Below are 19,274 nucleotides of genomic sequence, written 5' to 3'. Positions count from 1 at the left end.
ACAGATACCTCCCAGTCTGGATACTCAGGTAGGATTTGTAGATTGTTTGGTGTTGTCGGGACACAACAATTCTGATCTCATCCCTTGTAAATAGCAGTGCAGTCAGGAAAAAAAAAAAGATCTGATTTGAGATCAGTGTGGTCTTATTTTTCCTGCAGTCTCAGTGCTCTGTGACTCAAGAACTGTTCCACTGCTGCTTACCTGTGATGAAATATTCCTTTTGTGTCCTGATGGATTTACTTCTTGCACATTGGGATGGTGTCTGATATGTATCTGAAAGTTTTTTTTTCACAGTTAGGATGCTTTTGTTGTGTTCTTGGTCGCTGTTGGCAACGTCCTGTATCAGCCATCATGGAAGATTGATTTTTGACTCTATTTGTAGGTACATTTTGTATGTTCTGATTGATCAAATTGTTTATTTGTTTTTATTTTAATTTTGGGCAATTATTCAACCCGAAAGGATGCTTGCTTGAATTTGATTATTGGTTTTCACCAAATCCCAATGTGTTTTAGTTGACTGAGTTCACTGGTGAGCAGCAAGGGGTGGTCGAATCGTGCTGAGTTCGGCTGATACATGTGACAGTTGCAGGCAAATAACCCCGAGTTGTGAATATTTTAATTAATCGCTGAGGCTTATGTAAAAGAAGAGAAATGTGACAGTATGGAAAACCTGAAACTATCAGTTGTTTCCTCTTTTTTTGTTTCCAAGAAACGCAAGACTTCTTGTCAGACCTGGGGAGTTGTGTATTTATTTACGTTAATCTCATGCAAGTCATTGTCATACATGTGTTTGCGTGTCCCCTGTGCCTCTCTGACTCTTATCTCCCTGTCACTTCGTCTCTCATCATGGCCGGCCCATCATGGCGTCGCGCTATGGCAGGAGGAGATAAGTAGAAGGGAAAAAAAAAAAAATCCCTTGTAGCTCCGTAATGTCTGACAGTATCAAAGCATGCGCTCATCCAGGCGAGGCAAACAGGTTACGTGAAGTTCCCGAGAATCCTTGGTGAATTCATTTGGAAGATCCTTTTCAGTGCACAGGCCACAAGAGAAGGAGCAGCAGTGGCTGTCCAGGGAATTTCTGGGGTTACTGTAGGTCACAGCGATGGTGTGTCCTGTTCATCACCTGAAAAGCAACATGTTGTGCAACCGTTAATGAGATTGTGATGTTTGGCTGATCTCAGAGCTCACTCAGTCGCTCAGGATCGTCGTTTCACGACGCTGCAGCGTCACGTGCTCAGATTGTCTTTGACCCTCAAGTTAAAGATAAAGTAAAAACATTCACGCACACACATCAGGGCTGCAATGTTTCAGGGCTGAAATTTCCTGAAAGTTTATGGATCTTTTTTTTTTTGTTTTAAAAGTGAAAATTTTCTTTTGAAGTTAATGGGAATATATAGAAAATATTTCAATAATTTGGACATTTTTGGGTCATTTAATTAACATATGCAGATTATTTCATCTCGTATGGTCCTGCAGGACTTTTAAGGGCCACACGGCTGAGCGTGGGGGGGGGGGGGGTGTTAGAGAGAATACATTTATTCAACATTCATGATTTTAGTTTTTGAATGAAAGAATCCATTAAAATTCTCCTCACAAATACATGGTCTTAAACAGGCTAAATCCCCATTGTATTATGTGTTGTTTATTCCTTTTAAAATTCCCAAACTTTGAAGTCAAATTCCATGGGAAGTTTCCAACTTTGTATAGTCCAGGAATTTTGAAACCCTCATGACGTATGTTTACATTGTTTATCCTGTGAATTTTACTTCTTAATCCATTTTTGATCAAATACTTTAAACGATAGCTCCAGCGTCACTCAATCAAAACAGGTAATTGAGTTCCACCCTTGTGTGCGCTGCTTAAAAATAAAAGCAGTAAAAGTACACGTGTGGTAGATGAGGCTTGTGGGGTCATCAAAGGTCGTTCTGGTGGGTCAGCCATACAAATTTTGTGGTTGCAAGGTTGTGACAGCAATAATGACACTGCAGTTACGGTCTCGCACACCTCTAGATGAATGATAAAAACCCAGCGATAAAGGTAAAATAGGTCTGTCTGGGAGCCAGATGGCAGGCCGCGATGATGTCTGGCGTACAGTCAAGAGCCGCGTGAGCCAGGATTCTGACAAGCCAGTAGATTCCCAATTCACTGTTTCTCCCTCCCATTCATCCCACCTTGATGGCCAATCAACAAAGATAATCTTTTGAATTAAAAGAAAAAATCCAGGGTGAACACTTTGATGAGATAAGTAGCCTTTGTCAGTGCAGGCAATGCTGTTTTAATTAAATATATGAACACATGGTCCTGCCCCAGATGCTCAAGTCTAAACAAAGATAGCATCATCTAATCAAAGCCTGGCCCGGAGTGTTTCAAGGGCAGAATTATTTTCTGTTAGGGCCCTTCTCCTCTGGGATTGAGCCAATTTTCTTTATTATGATAGAATCAGCATATTGTAGATTGAATCTGGTGATAATGTCGCAGCAGGGTAGGTGGGCTGGGCCCGGATGCAGCACCAGAATCTTAAAAACACATTTTCTGGTTCCCACTTCTGCACATATTTAACTGATTTCATTTCAATGTTTGGTCGCAAAAAAAAAAAAAAAAAAAAAGAGTACAGAGCTTGCACCCCTCTGTTAATCTCTTGACCTTGTTTGATTTGTAATCTTTTTTAAAATGCGCTCTCGAGTAGTGAGGTAATGGTCCTGCGTTGGCAAGAAGACTTCAAACTCCTAAAAGAGGAAAACATGCATCATCCGTGAGGCAAAGCAAAACAGATTTCTCTGTGGATGCTGTTGATTGGACGCTGCTGTGATCCGGCAGTTTAATGAGATCTCCTAAAGGGATGCGCTGGCTAAGACGTACACATCTGCTGTCATCACAGGGGTCAACGATGGCTGGATGCTAACACGAACATGGGCTTATATCGTGGATGCTAGCATATAGCGGTACACAGCTAGACATGAATGATGCTGATGTTTTCTAATTGGGCCACTGAGCTGAGAGGCCCTCTAGAAACATCCCGAAATATTTTCAATTTCCCACTGCCCATCAGTACCCGTGCGGTAATGTCTTTTTCTTTTGTTGAATGTTATTTGAACTGAAATTGTTTTTTTTAACAAGATTCCAATTTTTTTTTTAATTATAAAAATATCAAAGTTTCAGCTGTGCGTCTGATTCTGAAATGAGAATGTTGAAACTGTTTCACCATGAATGCTATGCACAACCCTGACTGAGGTATTGCTCATGTTTTCCACCCGCTACCATTTTTGTGAGCTAAGCTGTCAGTCCACAGCTCCCAAATACATGCACGGAGGAGGGAAAGGGAGAGAGAGGGTCAGTCCACTTGTCTGACTCTGAGAGAGAGGATGGTGACGAAGCGCATTTCCCTCTGAGGTGTTGCATCGTTGACCCAGTCCGCTGCCATCTCGGGAGTAGGCACCGCATGCAACACATTAAAAGGCTGCTTCTGAGAGTCTGAAGATTTATTGAACAATTGAAGCAGTTTGAAGTTCGAACAAAGCGTACAAATCACAAATGGTCCGGCTCCTCTTATACATTTTTTTTCAATTAGCTTAATTTCAATCAGTGGCTCTTTGAAAAGAGATGTTAAGTCAAAGGCGGCAAACCTCACACAGGTTTGAGTGTGAATGTACTGAAGGTACGTGTGGCACAGTGAGAAAAGGCAAGTATGAAAATGCACAGGTTTGCCTTCATATGCATATCATACATCAGCACTTGTTGAATAGTATTTGCATTTCATATAAATGTAAAGCATAATGCATTTTCTTGAAGTAGAAATAAAATCACAAGTTAAGGTCATTAATCCTTTTTTTCTGTACCTGTCCAGTCAGATTAGTTCTGTTCACTGGTTGAGGCCTTGCGTTAGAATTTCCTTCTGACAACAGACCGTGACCGTGATATCGGGCTGTGCAATAATTTTAACTGGGAAAACCAATATTGCAGAAATGGCTTTATTTACCGTAGGAAAACAGTTCTTTTTCAAAGCAGTAGCGCCAAAGTGTTTGTTTTTGCATTATTTATGCTAGTTTAAAGTGATACTTCACCTGAAAATTGTATTTTGGCAGTCATGAGTTCACAATGATGGCTTCTGTCCTCCTGCATCTCTATTTTGTGGTTCCCTAATGCAGAACGATCCAGCCACGTATATTTAGCTTGAAGCTCACGGCCACCCTCTCGACTCGCTGTCAAGTCAGTTTCCAAACTCAGCGCATCATCTGGTTTAAACCGCGTCGTCTTTATCCAGGTGTGTGTTCTGGGGGAACAGCACGACCGCCACCGAGCGTATGACGAGCGTACCGGCATCAGCCCTTGGTATACACACGACTGAACCCGCTCGCTCATCATTCCAGATGGTCTACAAAAGTTGATAAATTGAGGGAAAGCAGTGGAGGTCTCACTGTCTATCAGGTTGAACATATTTCCCGTTTGCCCAATGAATTGTGACGTACCTTTTCCTCAAGCACAAGAAAGGAACTAGACTTCTCGGTGACATCGTAGGGTGCACACATCCCATGATGGATGTCTTATTCGAGACAGAAACTCCGACTCCCTCCTAAATCTTGGCTGCTATTTCTCTTGTGTTACTGCTTTCTCTCTAATCTCATCAGGTTTTCTCTCACTGTGGTTTTCTGTCGTAGACAATTTATTTTGACATGCTACCTGTCAGCTGTTTTTTTCTTTATATATATTTACCACATCCTGTACATTCAAGTCTATTATTTAGAGTGTTTCTGATAGAATACTGAAGTATACCATAGTCCTTTTAAATTATTGAGTCTTTTTCCTTCCCTCCAGGCAGCCATTGATTTCCACTCATTTTCGGAACCCATATAAAGCAGCTTCAGTCTTGAAACTGGCTCTGGATGAGTCGACCACGAGAGTGATGCGCATCCTGCCAGCGTCTTTTTATTTATATGAGAGCTGTGTCATTGTTTATTGTGATGAATTTTTAAAAAGAGCGTGTGTTGTTGTTTTTTTTCCCCCTATGATTAATCAGCACTTAACTGCTGCGCAATGATGCTGACTGTGAGGGATGAGCTAACTCATGCATGATCAGAAGAGACTTTTGATGAATGAATGGAAACCAGGTACCGCAGGACAATACTTGGACAGGTGAGCTCACTTTCACACCTTCAATTACAGGGGACTCAGAGCGGTTCAGGGCAAGTTTTAACAGCTTTCCTTTCCGGGCTCGTCCTTGTAAAATGAACAACAACGACAACATGCAGTTTACTCACTTTTACATGCCTGTCAAAGTGCATAAAGTTAAAAAATGGAACACATCTGCCCCTCTCTCCTTCCTTAACATCTCACAGCGTGTTTAAAAAAAAAAAACACGTGACGCAATCGCGTCATGTCACCTGCTTGTAAGTCAGTGAAACTTGATGCTCTGTGGTTCACATCTCACATTTGCTCTGTTTCCGAAATGAGCTTTCGCAGACGATCCAAACTCCATCCATCCATTTTCTTCCGCTTATTCCTGTTAAGGGTACGATCCAAACTGTCCATCCAAATGTTTTGGTGGTAGTGGTTTAAGGAGTTTAGGTTCAAAAGCAATTTAAAGTCATTCTTCCCCCAAAAAGTGTATTTTACCTGTCAAGTACTCACAGTTCAGTGTCTAAAGCTCTTTTTTATCATCGCCACATCGCTTCTTTGTGACTTCAGAATGCAGAAAGAGCCAGCCATGTAGCTTGAAGCGAATGGAAGCTAACAACAGCAAAACTACTTACAATATCTGATCACAAAATCTCAAGTGTGTAATACACCCAAGAATGTTCATCATGAACAAAAACAGACATTCACAGGCAGTCTGGTTTTAGTTGGCTGTCCGTCACCGTTAACTTGGCGCGTAATACACATACCTGGCTTTTTTTCTTTTTTTTTTTTTGCATTCTGGAGGCACGAAGTTATGATGCAACGGTGATAAAACTGCTGGAATTGCCAAAAAGACAAAATGACTGGGACATCAACCTGATGAAAAGACTCAGACTCCACGCACACATACACACGTGTGCACGCTTGAAGCTGTGACTCATCAAGAGGATGTAGATGAAGCCGTGAGTCACGTTCATCGCTTCTCATTGAGAATAAATGCTTTTATAGATGTTTGACGGGAAAATCCAGCCCTCCATTCGTTAGATAAAGACATTTTTACAAGACAAAGGGCAGCCGGCACAATTGGTTTATCTGAAATCTGTGGGAATTTGTTTTTGTATCAAAATGTCACAGGACCAAGTCAATAACTTGCATTGAATGACTGCAAGGAGAAGTTGTGGTTTCCTTTAAATGAAGCAAGAAAACAGTTTATCTGGCTAGATTGACCTTAGGCAATTACTTTAAGCGCAATCCTCAATCAATAAAACACCAGTTCTGGTGTGTGTTTGTGTGTGTGTATGTGTGTGTTCACCAGCTTTCTTTACTTGATGTAACACAATAGATTGTTTTGTGTAATCTAAATTATTTCGCCCTTGCTCTCAACACCTGCGTGTTTGTGCACCTTAATGCTGCTGATATGTTTTCACACATATCTGCTCTGTCACCTTGTTGAAAAGAAACTTAAGCATTTTAAGTTGATGTTCCCAGACTTAATTTTATGCAAATTGTGATGTGCAAATAGGTGTTTTGTGTACTAACCCTCAGCTCTTAGCAGCAGCTGTCAAAACTTAAATACCCACATGCTGTTTTGGGTGAATCCAGATAAAAGTGACCAACTGCAAACAAGCTCTGTTCTATTCAGGATGTGCTCTGGCACAAGGGTAAAATAAGAAATCTCATTGCCGATGAATATCTGCACAATGGCCCTTTGTTCTGTGTGCCAGGTTGACCTTGTAAGATCTAAATCCAAGATACAGTATAGAGAGTGTGCTCCAAATTAAAGCTTTGCACAGGAAATTGAACTGTCAGACAGATTGAGAGGGAGAAAAAGCCACTTTGTAATATAGTTGATTTTCATGCTGAGGGTCTGCTTTTGTAAATGTCAGACTTAATGGCAGTTATTCGGTATGAAATACAGCATTTGCAGAAGAGAGGTTACACGTTTGTGCACACAGCAAGCTGTTATCAAGGTGATTCATTGATGGCGACCAAAGTTGTTTTTTTGTAAATATATATTTACAGGAGAGAGCGAGTGATTCTGGCAGTGCACTTTGTGACTGAAATGCTTGAACGCCTATATGGTTGGCTGTTTGGTTTGGGGGGGGGGGGGGGGGGGTGTCTCTGTCATGGCTCCTGGACGAGCGTCTCCTCAGGGTAACCGGGTGGAAAAGCATGATTCTCCTGGTCATATTCGAACTGCCAACCACAAACCACATGCCCCCCCAAAAAAGAAACCGTGTATTAGAAGTGTTTCCAACAAGTGGTTCAGAGCAAAGGAAATTAGAAAGACCTAAACTACTACTTATAGACTGGGAAACGTTTTACAAGCCGGACTCAACAACAAGGAGCACAAACAATTGTCTCTGACATGAACTTTAGGTTTGTATGATGAATATGTGGATTGACTCTCACACTGATGTTCTGGTGGCCGCTGCGCTGTGTCTGTTAGCTGCTAGGTTGCTCACCTTCCACGCTTCATCCTGCTTTACGCGGTCAGAGTTCAAAGTGATGCATCTACAAGGTTTTCTCCATGCTAACCGTCTGTTTACACTGAGTATCGGCGTCATGCGGATTGGTACGTCATTTCAAGCACGATGCTTCATGGACAGCAGGCTTAGGTCTTCACAAATTTATGGCAGCGGCCATCCTTGAATCTCTCTCACAGTGCGATGTCAGAGCCCGGCCAAAGATCTCCCCACCTTTCTGTCACTTTTGTCATCTCATGTTGGACAGCTGGAATAGCAGAGTGTGGAGCTGGCTTTAAAGTGCTGGCCTCAATCGGACGAGTTGTAAATGAACAGACCTCATCTGTCAGCCGGATACTCTTGTGATATACAGTGAATTATGCATAAACATTATTAGCTTCAATACTTGTGAACTGATCATTTCTACTACTGTGGATGCATATTGATTTTTAATTTTAAAATGCCTCACATTACCTCTCAGAAAAAAAGGAATACCTCAATGTATCAAACATTTTTGCTCTTTTTGACACAGACTATGTTGTCTGTGATGACAAATGCAGAGTGCTATGCAGCAAGGAAAAGGTGTGTGTGTGTGTGTGTGTGTGTGTGTGTGTGTCTATATAGATAGATGGATAGATTCCATAGATATCTATCTATCTCTATCATTATAGCTGTGTTATCTAGGGCCACCTAGTGGGCACAGGAAGTCATGTTTGCATCACAGGTTATGCGTTCGTCTGTTACTAAATGCCAAATCCAAATACAGCAACGCTCTGACGTGGGGGGGGGGGGGGGGTCTGACGGTACGCTCACCTCTGCATGCAGCTTCAATTTGGTCCCGAGCTACAAAAATAGCAGCAGAAGGTTTTCCTTAGAATCGCGTGTGTGTGCTCTCTTTTGCAGCTCATCTTCGTTCTCTTCTCTCAGGCTCATTGCCAGTCAACGGATTTTCTTCCTGTCCATGTGACACTCGCCATACGATGCACAATCCCACCACACACCCCTGTCCTTGTCACTATGACGTCTGTGCAACTGCCATAACCTAAATTGCCTCTTGAGATATGAGTGTCAGCCCCCACACCTCCCCCTTTTCCATCTAAGTTAAAGTAATGACCTCAAAGCTTTACCAAGAGCTATTTCAGAGCAGAACCTCTGTGATTCATTCATATCTGATGTTTTGGACAGTTGTGGTATTCGTCTCCCAGGAGAGCCTAACCAAGACAAGTATCCTGAGCCTTTGACAATACACTGCTTGGAGTAGATCATACATGAGTGAACCAAATGGCCTTGTCTTGGGAGCAATTTAAGTCAACAAATGATTCGCCGGATGGAGAGCAGAGTGCTCCCTCTCAAGCTTTCCAGGTATTATCATACCTCGGGAGAAAACACTGCCTTTCTGTCATATATACTCTATAAATTCCAAAATATACAAATCTATAGAAAATGCAAAACTTGTTCCATACAGCCAAGAAAAATGTCTTTTTTTTTCTTTTCTTTTTTTTTTAAGAGTTTTACTTCTAGATCAGTCAGGTCACATCCTCCTAACTTCTCAGAGACAAAATTGAATGGAAAACTCCTTCATGAATGTCATTCGGTGAAGGAGCATTGTGCTCAATGTACACGATGATGACTGGAATTAGTCTCTAACTAAATCCTGCAGTAAGCTCCTGTGTTCTGATGGAGCTCCCATAGGACAAATGATGTGACGGCATTAAATTAAGTGAGCCTTCTGATGCCATCATATCACCCCGAGCATCTGTGTTTCCATAATTATGCATGTCCCACTCGCGGAGCTTTAAAGACAATCCACGCCATCGCTCATTTCAGTATTTCTGCTCAAATTGTGTCAATTAAGTGTTTCCAGAAAGGCCGTCAAGATGCTGAGTGCTTGGGTTGAGTTCTCCATCTGAATGCGGTTTTTGATTGTTTGACGCACCGGAATAGAAGTGAGAGAGCATTTCTCTCCTGTGACGCGTCTCCAGCAGATCGATGCTTTGCAGAGTAGCAAATGTGCAGTGTTTGTGGGATGCTGTCGACTTCCGTTGTCGGTAACTTTTTGCTTGTTGCACATGTTTATGCACCTACCTGTTCAGAAACTCTCATCTTTCCAGCGCGGTTCATCAGCTGAGTCCATCTGGCCCACAGTCCACGAATTTCCAGTGCACCGATGGCTCGATACCACAACCTTGAGTAAATGCTGATCGTCTTTTTTTTTTTTCTTCTTCCTTCTGTAACTACACTTGATTTGCACAGATGTACTCTGCTTCACCTGTTTTCAAAAAAAGATCTGTCAGAACACAACAAAAACCGTAAAAGTATATGCCCTACCTCCGTAGAAGAAGAACACATGCAGCGCCAGTTCTACAGCACTTGACAGCCGCCCCCCATCTGTGTTGGCCTGACTCTTATCTCACTTCTGGGTTTACTTTAAATTTTAGCGGATAGATGAAATTAAGTGATACTTACATTTGTGTTCGATATCTGCTCAAGTGATTTGGGCCTGAATCGGTTGATTTAAATTTGTGCGAAGCGCTGTTACACGTGTGTCAGCGTGTCTTTTGCGCGGAAGGTCTTGAGCATCACTGAAGAAGAGCCGAGGAGAAACGACCTTGAAAATGTTGGCAGCAACGCCTGATCATCACCCTGCTGAACAAACTCGCAAAGACAGAGTGGCTTGAAAAAAATAAAAAATAAAAGCAGAGCCACCACATAAAAATAAGCTACAAATATGTACTTCACTATCGCTAAGTTTTGTAGACTCTAATCTGGTGTTTTATCCTCACCGCAGGTGGTTTGGTTGGGCTATTAGCAACACCACTCCCTATGTTTTGATGAAATCTGGTAAAACGATTGAATTTGGGTTTAGGAATAATCTGCATCGATTCCATAATCCATCTGGATCTCGATTTGATGATGTCATATCTCCTCGTTGGAGCTACGCGCCCCTTCAGTGCCGATACTCTGCGTTTTTAAATTGATCGCTGCAACTGCTTGTTTTTCTTCTATGCAAAGTGAGATATACTACAATTAACTTTCACTTGGCGTTTATTTACTCTGTCCAGTAAGCTGAGGCTCCTCAGTGAGAAATTTAGTTTTGTGAGAATTGGAGATTTAAAAAAATAGCTATGAAAATCTTTGGTTTTTTTATATATATTATTGGCTGTGTAGGATATATTTAGTATCAGCAGGCCACACATTAAAAAAAGGAGTCGGAACCATCGAAGAGAGCTGTAAACGCTGCGTTGCCAGTAGTAGAGGTATCTAGTATTAAATGATGGATTCATCATTACTGTCTGTGTAATTTGTGAGATCAGTGTATCAAAGGCCAAACATCCTGCTATTCGAAGTACGACTTCATTGAATTGTAATTAGTCATTCCTCCACCAAATGCTACCATTAGTGCAAATTAATAGCTTTTTAATTGTCTTGCCCGGGCTATACGTTAGCACTGACACCCGGATCTTAAACCCTGTTGAATGACCTCCTCCCACGTATTTTAACTTTCTCGTTCTCTTCTCTTCCCTGGCTTCGATCTCTGTCCCCTTCTTCCTGTTGCGCCCCCCCCCCCCCCCCCCCCCGAGGGATTATACCAAGGTGTGATTCACACGTGAGGATTAATACCCTCCTTCAGGGACACTTCTCTTTGGCCAGCTCAGAGGATTTGAGGTGAGCTGTGGCATGTGCGTACACTGCCGCTCGTTTTTCCTCAAGCGAATTGATCGGGAGAGTTTTTGGTGACAGCACTCGATACAGTGTATAGCTTTGCATCAGGTGATCTTCAAACATTTCATATTTAGGCAGCCATACAGCTAATACTTCATTTATATGCAACATCATGTCTCCATGGTGTCTGCAAGGAACAATGAATGCAATCATAAGCCAGCATGATCTTAATTATTAAAACTCCATATTCTTTATTAGCTTAATAATTCTGCTTCAGACCCTGGCACTCTCCAACCAACAGTTCATCAAACTGACCGATCCCGAAAAGGAAACGACGTTTAGCGGCGTGATTAATGGGGTCAATATGCTGTTAACGGGGGACAGTAAAACATGTCGTTTTAATCATGGTGATGCTTGCAGGAGAGAGGGGGGGCAAATGATTTCATCGCCCCCCCCCCCTTTTTTGGGGGGGGGGGGGCATCTTGCTACACTGCGCTGCTCCCAGCCCTGCAACCCCTTCACTTGAAAAGAAGGAATGTCTACCATTTTATCGAGTTGTTCCTCCAGAAAGTGGAGACCTAATAGCAGAGTTAACATTTTAACTCCACAAACGGTGTCAGACCGTATGAAGTTTGCCTTTTTTTTTTTTTTCATGCGCTGTCATGTTCCATCAGCCAGTCCGGGGATGTAGCTTTCCACATGTGTCTTTTTGTGTGTGCTGACATGCACGGGGCACTGATTAGGCAAGTCCACGGCTAATATAACCGCATTGAAAAATGTTTTTGTTCACAGGCCGGCTGGCAGAAATGGCAGCTCGTGTAAGCACTGGTGTATTTGTCACAAGTAATTAATTTTTCTCCCATAAAAACGCCCACTGGGATGATGGAAAAGGTGGGTTCATTAACCTTCCTCACCCAAGCTTCCTGTGGCACTTTACAATGTATTGGTTGCTGGTTCCTCTAATCGCCTGTAGCAGAAAATGTGCTGGTATGAAACGTTTTCCTTCCAAGATGGCTGTTTTGCTTGGGGAATAAAAAGGATTTGCTTGGCAGCTCAGTCCAAAAAATTTTTGCCGCTTTTACAGCAGTTTCACACTCCCCATTTCTTCTCTTGCCCAATACACATCAGAGGAAGTCTCTTTTTTTTTTTTTTTTTTTCCATGTCCCATCCAGTTTCTCTCTATTCCCTCCTCTCTGCGCCACCCTCCCCTCGCAAGAGCCTGGATTGGATTTTGAATATCTTTTCTCAGTTTGTTTCAAATTGACATTTCATGGAGCTTATCTCCAGGGGGGAACAATGGATACACAGAGAGATATGAAAAGCCCCAGACCTTGTGAATGAAAAGTGAGAGACAGAATGAAATTAATAAATGGGGTATCTCAAAGTAACCCTGAATACTGATGACAGTGGTGGGCAATTTTGCATTTCAGACGGTCTTTGCTTTTCTTCTACTTTATTGTCAGTCAAGTCACCTGCTGACTGCTGACTCAAATTTGCAAAAATATTCAGAGATAACATCCACCGGCTGGTAGAGGGAGAGGAAAGGGAGGAGCTGTAATAGTGCCTCAGATGCATCTTGACCGCTAAATTTAATCTGTGAGAGAGAGAGAGAGAAATCGACTTGTTTATACCCTTGGAGCAAATGTGATGCCGGCCAGCCACTGAACTGGCAGATAATCTAAATTTGAGTCCATTTCACTAAATTTCCTTCACGCTTTTGTCTCAGTTTACTGTGTGAAATTGAGATTAAAACCTTTTTTTGGAGATTTGTAAACGATCGTAAACTGAAGAACTGTGGAGCATTAGTTGGCTTGTGTGTGTGTGTGTGTGTGTGTAGATTGAAAACCTGCACAAAAGCTGGAACATATTCTGAGCTCATTTTGCCTCCTTGCACTGTATTTGCAGTGTTATTGAATTAAAAGAACAAATGGGATTTTTGGGGGGGCTAAAGATAAAGTCAACTCTTGCCTTTGTTAAACTCAAAGTTTTGTTGATGAAGAACAGATTTTTTCTTCTCACCCACGGTTTCCTTCTGTAGTTATTGTATGATTCATCATGGAAGTGAATTAATCTTTGCAGTTGGCCTTTTTTCCCCAGTCACATTTCACAGCAGCCTTGCTTTGTGCGATGAAGGACACTCAAAGAAAGGTGAACATTGGACCTGAGGCCTTGCATTGTTATAAACCGGACTGTCGGGAGACATTCTTTTAGAACATTTCACAGAATTCATGCAGGAGCTGCGTTGAACATCTATAATTAAGTCAGGAGAGTGGAGCAGTGTTAAACGGCTCGGCCATCTCTGAAACTACACTCCGTGCTTTAATGTAGCCAACTGCTTTAAAGCTCCGTGTTCTTGATTTGTTTAATCTGTTGAAATGACTGTGAAGCCACATTTTCCAAATGTTGTAGGCAGTATATGACCTAATTTCTATCCACTTTTTGATTTTATTTGAATAAATGGGTTTAGCTCTTATGATTGCCGCTTCTCGAGGCTTCGTAACTATCCGGCCTTGGATCCAGGAAGACATATTTGCAGGTGGTGCATTGAGTGGGCTCCCTGTGGCTTTGACTTGGCTCCGCAAACAGTCATTCGTCTTCACATTCATCCCAAGCATCATTCATAGACCCCCCCCCCCCAAACCCTCAAGGGGAATGAGCTGGACTCATCCAGAGATACTGGGGGCGTCACGAGTGGCACCATTCTCAGAGCCCAGTAATGGATCACCTTAATGGTCAGCAGATTCACGGTCATGTTTGCCTGGAAAATTCATGTAAAGTTCCCTTCCCCTTGTGAAATATCGTACTTCAGAGTCTGTGTTTGGCCAAACTGGTTGTCAGTGGGACAGCAGAGTTCACTAATTTGCTCCTTGTCCTCGTTCTTCTATTTTTGCCCGACACAAGAGGAGAAGGAAGCGGTGCAGCGAGCTTCCCGTTTAAGATGTTGGCTCTTGAGGAATGAAGCGGTAATGCAGCACCAGATGCACAAGCACTCAGTCAAATTATTCATAGAGTTTGAGTTGCTTTTTTATTTTTTTTTCCCTCAATAAGAGCTCATTCTCAACAATGGGGATTTTAGCCAATACCTGAAATGCTGATATATTGCAGCTTGTTGTAATTGCAACAGATATGATATATCCATGACTTTCCCCTGCCCAACTAGAAAGATTGCCAAGTCTCTCCTGCAGTTTAATTAAGAAATTATTATGCAAATACTCATATCTTGATTGCCCACCAGCAGCAGAAGACATAAACTATGATGCATACATGTTTATGTTGAGTTACAGAGTAAAACAGAGCTGCTGTCTGCAGGAATCACATGAGCGTATGTGACCTGTGGCAAACTGGGGCATCTCGTTTCTCAGTTTGAAGTCTGTAAGTCTGTTCCAGCATTTTTAATGCAGGAATGGTCAGGAAGTATTCTCTAGCTTCATCCAGGAGTGGAGAAGAGGGTGCTGCTTTGTTTTTAACCGCTGGACACATGTTGTCTTTCAGGGTCCAACTTTCAGCTCTTGGCTCCTGCTTGCGTGACTGACACTTAGCAATGGTTGCAAGTTACTTTTCCGTTTCCTACGCTATCAGAACAGAAACACTTGAGATTTTGCCCATCTGTTCTCAGATATTTCCATTTGAACATTGAACTGTAGCTTGAGCTGTAGTTTTTCCTTCGTACATCCACCCTTTAGCTGCTAAATATACTCAAATCAGGTCCAATCACCTATCTGACTTCTCTGTGTGCAGCCAGGGCTGTCAGACTCTGTTCTCTCAGCCCAGCGAACAGAGCTTCAGATGCGCTCGGGTATGAGACAGATTCAACCTTAGACCCTCAATGAAACCCTCCCGAACTCTATCTGACTGATTTAAACTTGTCTGACCAAATTCCCAGGTTGGGTTCCTCGGCACTACAGGAACCCACAATGACCTCTCATCTCTCACAGTGACACAGTTAAACCTCGGAATGATAATGTAGATATTTTCTCAGGTCGTCAATACAAGATCAACTGTAAACTACTCTGACTGACAGAGCTGCATAATTGTGTACTTTTGAAAGTCTGGCAGTTGCATTTTGAACTCGCTCCAGGGGTTGGACAGACCACTGCAAGAACGATCAATTCCAGATTAAGTGTTTGAACAAGTTACTGTCTGTCTAAATGTCAGAAAATCTTATTGCTGAACCAGTCTGTCATCAGTTTAAATGTAATTCCATATCGTGGAAACCATATAAAATAGCGTGGATACGCCATCTGATGTCAAGGATTGACTAACCAGCTTCGTATAGTCTGCTCGTGAACGGGGAACGCCGCAGGACGAAGCCACTGAACTCCACGCGAGGACACATCATGTTCAAATTACAGCCCAAACAGCAAGAGAAGATGAGAACTCAAACATCATGCGTTAACCACCGCCATGAAAGCCCAGATCTCCCGTGTAGGAACGTATGAAGTGATGATTTTTCAAGCAGCGTAGTAAATAACCTGCTACATAGTCTTCATAATTTATCCGCAGACGAACACCACTCAAGCGTGCTCTTGAAGTAGCGTGCACTTGAGGTAGCGATAACCAGTGTTTGCTGTCAGAAGAGCCATCGGGTTACAGCCAAGCCCGACTGAGTTCAACAAGACACTCGCCGACACTTGGTCTCCTGATTTTATTGAGAAATCACATCATGTCAACATGCTCTCTGCTGGTTAGGCGGGAAGTCTGTTCCTTCACTGCGGAGAAAACCTGCTCCACAATGGCACCCATCGTACTAGTTTGTCTGACGTCAGTTCCCGGTGTGGGGCCCACCAGGGCGATCAGCTTGTTGAGGGGTTTCATATTTATAGCGTTCTTCTGACTGCAAGCGCACACTCATTTCATTTACTTTCACAAAGTGGCCTTGGCTCTTTGGAATGTGATTTATAAGTCAAAGTTATTATTATTATTATTGCAAAGCAGTAGTTTTCACTGAATCAATATAATACAGTTTTTTCCCCTACTGTTATATCGGGAGAGTGCCCCGCCCCCAACAGGACTCCGCACCCACTCATTTATTTTACAGCAGAAATCCGATAGCGTTACGTTTCTGATGGAAAGAGTCTACACCTTTTATCAAATAAACTAATGATGCTCATGTTATTGACCTAATTCATGCTCGGGCAATTTTTTTTGTCACTTTTCCTACATCATCACACGTTTGCAATTCTCCTATGTTGTTGGTCTCGCGAAGACGCCGCATTGCGCAGACACCCACAACCAGACGGAGAGAGAGAGAGAGAGCGAGCGGAGGAACATGTCAAGACAACCACAACCGCCTGAAAAACAGGCCAAAAATATCTGTGTTTTTGTTTTTTTTCACACCCAAGTTGAGTGCAGGACCAGAGCGGTTGTTCACCTTCTGCGCCCCCACCCCCCTGGCCCCCCAAAGCAGTAAACCTCTGGGAAACGCTGTACTATGGCTGTGGACCTTGCATGTAGCTGGATGAATGAAGTGATTCAATATGTGGCTGCCATGCTTCTCTCATGCTCCAGACTTACAACTGAATCAGCAGATGGCATCAAGTCGGTATCAGCAGACGCTCTGTATTAAAGGATCACAATTGGCATGGGAGCGAAAAAGACCATTGAACAGTAATGGCCCTTTAATTTCAGCTGGTTGCAAACAGCCATACAATCCATACGTCGTCACATTTAATTGTTTTTCTTTTATTTTGAAATTCGGAATAAAAGAGAACCAACTGAAGAACAAATTGTTCCTCCTCGTTTGGGTTCGTTCGGATTGCTTTGTTTCTCCCCTCTCCTAGGTGTTCAAATCCTCCTCCTACAAGTCTAAATCATGTAACGACCCCCCCCCCCCCCCCATCTGGGTCAAAAGTAATTCATTTCAGCACCATCGTGTTTTCAATTATGCAAAACATATGGTAGCTTCCCTTTCACCACGAAATACACTATCTCTGCTTGCTATTGTTGGAAGCTGCGATTTAGCTAATTAAGGCGTCGTCGTCATGTTTTTCAAATTTCAGAAGAGAAAAGTGCTCATATTTACCCAAGTCGCATGTACAGTGTGATGTCATGTTCCACTTGTGCGACTGCGTTAGAAAGGTGTTGAATTGACGCTATGGCGTTTTGCCGCTGCTTTTGAGTGTTTTGAATCGCACTGGAGTATTTTATAAGGTGTTAATTTAATTTGTAACCGTGAAGGCTGTCACACTGCCCACAATGTGAGCTCAAACAAAAAAAAACAAAAAATGTGATTGAAACCTGTTAGCCACAAGGTTTACACACAATAAGCTTCAGCTGGTTGAATTTATTGCAGCGGTTTTTGTTTTTGTTTTGCAGAACTGCTTCATCCAGTGACATTTCCAACAAAACATTTATTTAGAATGAAAGTAATGATGGTGTATTGATTACCACAAGGCATCTCATTTTTAACCGGCGGAGATAATGGCACCCCGTTGAGCTCATTCAGCGGGTCTTATAAATATCAGAGGATGATGAGATCACTCCATGTTTGGCACTCAAGGAACCGTATTAAAAGTATGAATGCGTTGAGGCATGCCTAACACCATTCACCATTCAAACTGTGAGAAGTTTTCCAAATCAGCGCACAAAGGGCAGCTTCTTTCTGGTGAAGTAATCATTTACACCCAATCGCAACATAACGGCTTCTCTGAGCGATGCTTATACCAGAACATTCAGAGGTCTTTTGTGGGTCAGGGTTGCTTTGTGAGAACCAGCGAACACTAAAAAAAAAAAAAAAAAAAATATTAAAAGGAGTCAAACAAAGCAGGTAATGGAAATTCAGTCATTTATCAGCCTTGGACACATCACAAATAGTGTCATTTGTAGTGTTTTATCGTTTTTTTTTCTCCCCAGTTTATCTTCGTCTATTGTGTGACGTCTTTGGTTCAATATCTAATTATGTTACCAAAACGAGAAAGAGGGAGGTATTGTACTGAGGAGAGGACAAAGGATTGTCTGATTATTGACACTTGGGGGGGGGGGGGGGGGGTACATGAGATTATCCCACAGTTCAGTATTAAGAAGACTCTCTAAGCTGTTGTGATGACATTTTAAAGGCAAAAATCCTCCCAGGGCTTGTTTTCCACACTGTACACAACTTTAAAATTAGCATTATTTATCATAGTGTAAAGCCTTCAAAGTGAATTAGTGTTTTAATTTGGTGAGTAGTGCACTACGTCTACTGTTTATGGTCCGGCGTCAGAGTGTAAATGGTAGGCCGTGTTCCCAAGCACAGCACTGCAGCGAGGAGGACTCAAATGGACATGTATTAATGTCAATTAGTACAAGCGTCAGACCAGTTGTTAACCTGTTGCTCCTTGTGCGCCTCACAAGTGACAGACACACAGGAGATGATTCTCTTCATTAAGCTAATCATTTAACCTTCAGCAGCCTGGCACTTCAGTGGGACGCCGCGGAAAGACGAAATGAAATGGGTGGAAATGATGTGTGCAAACATCTCAAGGATCTAAAAGGCAAGGATGAGTTTAGTACCACATTACTTGAGGTCTGAGAAACTGAAAGGACCCCACATGCGAATGCAACAATAAAGGCTGCCAAAGGATTTGTATCCCTACAGCGTCTGACTGATTGGGATTTTTGGATCTGATTCAGATATTGGGGAGTCAGCAATGAAAAGATTTGCTCAGTCAGCTCACATCTTTATGGATATATTAAATAACACGTGTATTCGAGTGACAAAGAGATGACACGCATGCATAAACACACTTGAGTTGTTGTTGCAAGAATTCCTTTCATGTCTTAACCAACGTAAGGCCACTCTCACACCTGTCGTTCGGTGGGCTTGATGCGTTTCAGGGGAGAAGCTGGGGGGAAAAAAATTAGCATTTTTACTCTTGTCTGGTTCGCTCTACATTGTCACCCGTGTCAAGTGCGTTAAACACTGGAAACAAATGTCACATGATCATAATCGCGAGGCCGCTGGGACTCCACACGCACGTCCTCAGGGACTTTGTGGTGCACCACGGACCTTCATGTGGCTTCAGACCACATTGGGTTGTTTCGCTTTGAGCATTT

Source organism: Aulostomus chinensis, chromosome 24, assembly GCF_037954235.1.
Source record: "Aulostomus chinensis isolate RoL2024-O1b breed Wild chromosome 24, RoL_Achi_v1.0, whole genome shotgun sequence".
Taxonomy (NCBI): Eukaryota; Metazoa; Chordata; class Actinopteri; order Syngnathiformes; family Aulostomidae; genus Aulostomus; species Aulostomus chinensis.
The sequence above is the reverse complement of the archived record's forward strand: the minus strand, read 5'-3'. Positions refer to the sequence as shown.